Source organism: Halyomorpha halys, unplaced genomic scaffold (genome assembly GCF_000696795.3).
Source record: "Halyomorpha halys isolate HHAL.00 unplaced genomic scaffold, Hhal_1.1 Scaffold964.1, whole genome shotgun sequence".
Lineage (NCBI taxonomy): Eukaryota > Metazoa > Arthropoda > Insecta > Hemiptera > Pentatomidae > Halyomorpha > Halyomorpha halys.
Genome location: NW_027115048.1, coordinates 259,215 through 266,586, shown reverse-complemented (window position 1 = coordinate 266,586; position 7,372 = coordinate 259,215). Strand labels below are relative to the sequence as shown.

Sequence of the window (7,372 nt, the reverse complement as noted above, 5' to 3'; positions counted from 1 at the left end):
AGGCTCCAAGTCACGTGGAATCGTAGGGAATGAACTGGCCGATCGAGCTGCAAGAACGGAGTAAAACAACTTTAACTTCATCAGAAATGAGCAGCCCCCTCGAAAATGAAACAAAATATAGATAGCAATCTTTGTAAAATAAAAGCCCAATTAAAAAGGACTTCAAGCCCTGGGATACCTCCAGCCATAAATGTCGTACAGAGGAAGTCATACAGACTAGGCTTAGAATAGGTCACACGAGGCTCACTCACTCCTACCTTATCTCAAAGCAAACCTCTACGAAATGTCAATATTGTAACATTAATTTGACAATTAGGCACATCTTTGAGGAATACTCATTTTTAACGTAGCACATTAATAGCTTGAAATTGAGCCCTAATAATTCAAAAACCCTTTCAGACAATAATAAAACAGTGGAACTGGTATTTCAGTTTTTAAAATTGGAAGGTTTTCTGTCCCAAATATAACATCTAACGAATGAAATATTATTTTAAAAAATGTATGCCACAAACCAACTAATAATTACGTTATGTATATTTAATTTTTTTTTCTTAATTTCTTAATGTTTTTTTGAAATTTCACTCAAGTATGTTAAGTTCTTATTTTCATCCTTCATTAAATCACAACAGTATTTAATTGTAAAATACGAATTTTGTACATTTATTGCAGAAGGTAGTTGTTGATGACCCACAATGAATAAATTACAATGTTTTATATTAAACTACTTTATGGAATATTATTTAATTTAATCATTCAAAAAAATTAGCATATAGTTAGTAGATTATTGAATGATCATTTATAATATTATAACATTTTTTTTTACTATTTGTTTAAAGAATAAAAAAAAAGCCACAGTACTCTACTCAACGTATTTAGATTTAATTGACAATAATAAATTTAAAGGTTATATATTAAGCATCTGTATAATTAATTAAAGCATATAATTTGTGTAATATATAAAAATGTTATTTGTTGATATGATAAAAAAATAAATTGTTACTTAGTTTATTTTAAAAAAAATTGAAAATGTACTTATATGTTGGTAGAAATAATTGAAGTGACTAGTTGTTCTGAATTGTAATAAATGTATATCTCAAACATTTGTGATATGATGTTATTCTTTCCTTGCTTTTGAATGTTAGTTTTTTAGGGAATATTTAAATGTATATAAATAGCTACTATTACTGTAAAAATATATTTTGTGCGATTTCCCAGATTGTCATTTTTATTCCTAGTCATAGGTTTTATTCTCTGTAGATAGTAGTAAAGAGGTAAGAATTGCCATTGGCAGGCACTACTCTCATGAAGGATTTTCAAGGAGTTGATACAGCAACACGAGGCTAAAGTTTCAAAGTAACAGGAGCGTTGTTTAGTGAAGGCAAGTGTATTAATAAGTTGGAGGACTTTTATTTCGTAACGGTCCTACACAATTAAAACTTGATCATCCAACTCTTTTCAAAATAGGGTGGTAACCTATTTGATAAACCCCTGTATACCATAAATAGCCAGGAACAGGGTAAACAAAGTTCTTAAACATAGCTTTATAGATATGTTCTTTAACATCCACTTTATTTGTTTTTTAATTGTAAAAAAATATTACTTCATTATATTAACAACCTTTAGTTTAATTAAACTCTTCAAGAATGAGACAAACAGTCAATAAGATTTTGAAGTGAATATATAAAGACTGTTATGCAACTTCGTTAGTAATCGTGTAGCTAAAATAACATAGAAGGAGCCTAGTAAATAAACGTCATTGCTAAGAATAAGCATTACTATAATATGGTTAGCCTAATTCTTTGTATGAAATAAACCATTGTTCGTTTTCAGATTGAGATAGTTCTTCCTAAACTGTAGAAGTCTGGGAACCACTTTTTTTTTTTTCGATCCCTCTAAAACAGAAATTAAACATGGATTAATAAGTGAATAGCATTACATTAAGATCATTATTCAATGGTAGTATTACTTTTTTCTACCGTGAGTATTAGAAGGTCTGAGTGAGATATTAATTGTTGGTTGGAATGTTTGTTCGATGGGAACTCTATTTTAGTAATCTGGGGATGAGGGGCCTCCGCGAGATGGTTGGCTAATAGAAATAAATAAATTAAGTGACATAAAAATAAAAGAAAGTAAAGAAGAGAAACATAATGATAAATAATGAGAGGTTAGAGAGATAAGAAGAAGGGACTCAAGCAGAGGTTCCAGGAACCACTAAGCAAAAATTTGAACTATATACATCCATATAAATCTTCCTCTATCCAACAGTGCTTTGGGCTGGTTTCAATCCTTCCTTTCCGATCGCTCCCAGTACGTGATGGTTCTAGATAAGCCACCATCATTGACTCGATCCCTTATCTGTGTGTTCCCCAGGGTTCATCGTTTTCCACCACCCTTTTTGCCATCTACATCAATGACCTTCCCATCCTTATCCGACATTCTCACTACCATTTGTACGCTGATGATTTCCAAATTTACCTTTCCTTCCCACCTTCTGACCTACTGGCTGCCACGGAGATGCTTCAAGAAGACTTAAATCAAATCAGTAAGTGGGCACAAGAAAACTAGCTTAAGTTGAATGCAGTGAAGACTAAGGCAATCTTAATATAATCCAATCACCTTCTGAAAACTATTCCTCATATTCCAACCTTATTCTTAAACAACAATCCAATACAATTCCACCCATAAGATAAAAACCTTAGTGTCACTATAGACCAAACTCTCTCCTGGAAAAACCATGTCTCCGATATTTCCCGTCGTACCTACTCCACCCTAGAACGTTTAAATTAGCTTCGCCACCTACTTCCTTTTGCAACCCGTAGGCTCCTGGTTACTTCCTTAATATTCCCCCACTTTGATTATTGCTGTGTGGCTTACGAGGGTGTCTCTGGGGATCTCGAAACAAAATTAAAACGATTAATTAATTGCTTTGTACGATTCATCTTTGGGGTTCCCAGGGACGCCTCTATCACCCCATTTTATGAAGAATTGAAGTGGCTTTACCCCTCCTTCCGTCGTAAATATTTTTTGCTTCCTTCCTCTACCAAATTATCCGATCCCGTCGTCCATCGTACACCTCTGATATCCTTTAATTTAAATCCTCAGTGCATTCCCGCAATGCCCGCTCACGGCCTTCAGACTTATATGTAAGTGCCCATCGAACCGTAGCCTTTGGTAGATCTTTCCTCATCCGTTCCTCATTCCTATGGAATTCTATTTCCTCTTTCATTTGTAGTTCTAATACTCTTCCAACCTTCAAATCCCGTATCTTCGACCAATTCCGGAAGAATAGCAATTGAAAGTTTCAAAGAAGGTTTACATATTTCTGTACTTAGTGCCTCAGATTTTTGTTTATTCTTGTAAATATGTACATTAGCAGAAATTGTACCTTTCCATTTATTAGTTTTAGTTTAATTATATTTGATTTTTTTTCCATTACTTATTATCAGAAGTGTCTGTCATCTATGTTTTATGATATGACATATGATTTTACTCTGTTAATTATTGTTGTTCATTTTTATCTTTTTAAATTCATTATTTTATTATATTTTATGACGTTTTATAATTTCATTTTTATTTTGAATTTCAATCTAAGGCCCTGAGGCCTAATTTTGACGCTTGTGCATTATTCAAAAGGGATCAATCCCAGAATAAATAAAGATTATTATTATTATACAAATCACCTCCACTTCTGACATAAGGCAGAAAAAATATTCTCAAATTAGGTCTCTTAAAAGAACTCTTTTGAGGCAAGTTTAAAATGCATTTACCCGTTTAAACCTTCTAACTAATTCTCAAACATCAGGAATGCTAAACAATTATCTCAAAATAAGCGTTGACGAGTCCTGATGGAACACTGAAATATATAAATTGTCGAGAAATATGAAAAAAAAAATCTACAGTTGTAGCTGTCATCCTCTAAGGTAGACAAATAAATTTAAATATCCTTATGGAATATTACAATCAAAGCAAGCTTACTATGAATATAAAAAAACATTTACAATGATTTTTACCAAATGTGAGGAGGATTTCTCAAATGTCAAACCACTGAGGTTTAAAATTGCAATACAATAATCAGTGTCGTCAAATAACCTGTTTAGGCGTTCTGTTCTTTTCGTCGACTAAATTCCTTATAACAAGCAAAAACTTTGCTTGGATCAACTCAGCCTCACCAGCACATTTGTTGAAGTCATGCAAGACCGATTATATCTTACAGTATGCTTGTTTATTTGTCGGAAATTAGGGGTTTCCAACTATACTTATTCATGTTATAGAGAGAAGGAAAAAAAAATTACAAAGAATTTTCGACACTTACATACGCCTGACTCCATGTATCTGATTCGAAACTGTCATGTACAATTTACAATATTAAAGTAGATGGTATATGGGTGGGAATAATAGGAGATGCTAATACGTTTATTCAAATTGAGTTGCTTTAGCTAGCCATTTAATTTTCTGCCAAAATTAAGAAGTATCTAGCTTCAATAAGATCTTCTGGATATAGTTTCCGTCTGTATGTAAGTGAACAATTAATTAAATGATTGATTTAATTATTTATTTATCCATTTCTGTTTGTCCATTTGCTGTCCCTTATACTTCAAACAATTTTTTTTTAATGTGAAATGACATGACCTCTGTATGTTTTTTGAACAGGAATTCAATGGCGTGGTACTAAATTTTATGGTTAATAAAAATTTTTTTTAAAAAAGTGAGAATGTTCAAGAGTGTTACTGTCCCCACTAGGAGGTTGACAAGTTGACCTGCGTTGAACGGACTTTCAGCGAGGTGGAGAAAAAAAATCCAGTCACTGTATTATAGTGAACACTAATTTATTTGTCAAGTTAGTAACAAACCAACAGAAACCAAAACTATCTACAACTTTTATAGAAATCTATCGTCAAGAGTGTTACTATAGTTCAGATAACACTGTTCAACTGATAAATAGTAAAGAATCATCTAGTGATAAGATATCTAATGAAAAAAAATCTTTTTTTCAATTAATTGGAGTTTACCATGTAGTGAGGAGGTAAAGGAAGAACCAAGTATAGGATGAGGAGTATTTTCCTGCGAAAAAGTTTAATCCCTAATCAGGAGAGTAACCAACGTTTATTGTAAGCTAAAATTTTAAATATATAACTCAAAATAAACATTCTTATAATATATTTTTAAAACCCATCGTTCCCTAACCTGTACCTTACTCTAACCTGTTACTTGATCTTAATACAAAAAAAATCTGGAGTCTTACCAGTAGTATTTTCCGTAGTTGCACAATCTCCTATTACCAAAGAAATAGACAATACAATGTTACACAGAAGACAGGTAATTTTATTGGATATTGATAGTATTTCAAAGTAGTTTGGATGAGAAAATACACTATTTAGTCAGGCAACTTAGGCCGTTGGCTTACAGCTTGTCGATGTGCAGTGATCAGAGTTCACATAAAAACTAAAAAAGTAAAGTATCTACAGCGATTCTTCTTTTGTGTCAATGGAAAGTTGAAGTTCAGTCATTACAAAAACGCGTTAACCTGACATATAATACAAAAAAAAACTATACTTGACGTACTCAATTAATTATTTTTGACTAAATACACAAAGTTACACCTTGATTAATGTATACTGTTTCCTTATGAGTTGTACCGAATTTGGCCATTATTCTAGTTTGACGGTAACACTAACAACACCTTGGTGTTGTTGAGATATTTTCAAAAAGTTTAGTTTGACAAATGTTAGCACTTTCACGATCAAAATTTGATATTAATTTTTTTGAATTCTGACAATTTTAGAAACTTCCCATCCACTCAGGAAAATCTTAGAAAACACAGTGACCCGAAAGTGCATGTTGAGAGACTTTTATTGTTCATATTATCTTTTTAAACTATTCAACTAACGCTCAATCTTGAAAGATAAACAATGAAACAGATCAAACAATAATTCCTTACAAAATTTAGGTTACCAGATCCTCAAAAGATGGTTCGAACTAGATTCTCTGTACTAGTCCCAGGGGACTCTTACTTATTGGAAGTTTGGTTTTGACGATCTCCGGAACAATATGCGACAGACTGAAATGCGGAATCGGAAGCTTAAGGCACAAAGATGATCCGCTTCTCCAAAGGCCAAGGTTTAGCTGTTTTCAAATCAGCTATTCAACATTCAAACATCGGTTTCTGATTCCAATTTATCCACCTGGACGCGCTTTAGGAACACGTTTTTGTCTCTCGTTCACGCCACTCCGCACCTAGTGCCGGTAAATAAGATGCATTACTTAAAGAATGCTATGATAGGTGAGACCGCTTCACTCCTATCGGGATTTCCTTTTGATGCAACTTCTTACCAATCGACATGGAACGCTCTAATGTAAGAGTATGATATCCCACGCGTCCTCGCATCAATATTTGCACTTGGGATACTGCGGATTGCGGAATGCAAGCCAGAAATTGACTGACCACCAGAATAGACACCTCAACCAGTATAGCTTGTATAGCGATATACTTGGGATTCACTATTTTCACTCACCCGTACACGAACCATCAGTACGAAGATAGGCGATAAGACGTCATGATACAACTGCGACTGCGAAACACCTGACCACCTCATAGATAACTGTTAACAATATATATAAATCACCAGAATCTATGTCCTTATATTAATCTGTCATCTACTAATACTAACAATTACTTCAAGGATTTATGTTGAATTTAAATCTGGTTTCAAATATACATATGTTCACTAATCAACGGCCAAATGTCTTTCAATTTCAGCTCGTTTTTCCTTTCTATTTCATACAAATTTTATGAGCTCACACTAAAGGGCTCCTGGCGTAAAACACTGATCAGTCCCCTGATATGACAACCAATTAACAACTACTTACTTAAGGTGGAAAAGTCCTTAAAATGGAGTTGAATCGCTGGCCAACAGAAAATCTGACGTGGAGATAGAGCGATGTTTCCCATTGGGGACCGACGATCTTTTGAGAGCAGCATCCTTTGATCTTTTACCGAACAGAATCGCTGGCCTATTCCGTCTCCACCTCTTTGTTCTTTTTTGTAATCTCTGGCAAATCACCAGACAACGAGAGTTGGCTGATAATCCAACAAAATATAAATTACCTTAGGTTTTTCCAGAGAGATGGAATTTAAATTCCATTTTGGACTGAATAATTTCTAACGCGTAGGATGACCCTTCATTTTAATTGCTTGTTAGCGTATAACCTCCTAGCTAGGAAGAGAAGGTCGAAATTAATTTAGTTGTTTGTTACAAAATAAGATATCCAAAGCTTAATTCCGTCTGTTTTTTAAAAAATCAGTTTGTGAAAAATAGGGTAAATTACATTACATATACTTATTCTAATGAGGTTCTAAATTCAATTTTTATGC

The 7,372-nt window shown here is 33.4% G+C and overlaps 1 protein-coding gene across 1 annotated transcript in view; it reads left to right on the top strand.

The window, feature by feature from the left end:
* Positions 1 to 5,208: 5,208 nt before the first annotated feature.
* Positions 5,209 to 7,372, top strand: part of LOC106687436 (lipase member I) — a 9,606-nt gene continuing 7,442 nt past the window's right edge. The window contains exon 1 of the mRNA XM_014431323.3: positions 5,209 to 5,316. The gene's annotated coding sequence lies outside the window, so the exon portion shown is untranslated. The remainder of the gene's footprint in view (positions 5,317 to 7,372) is intronic.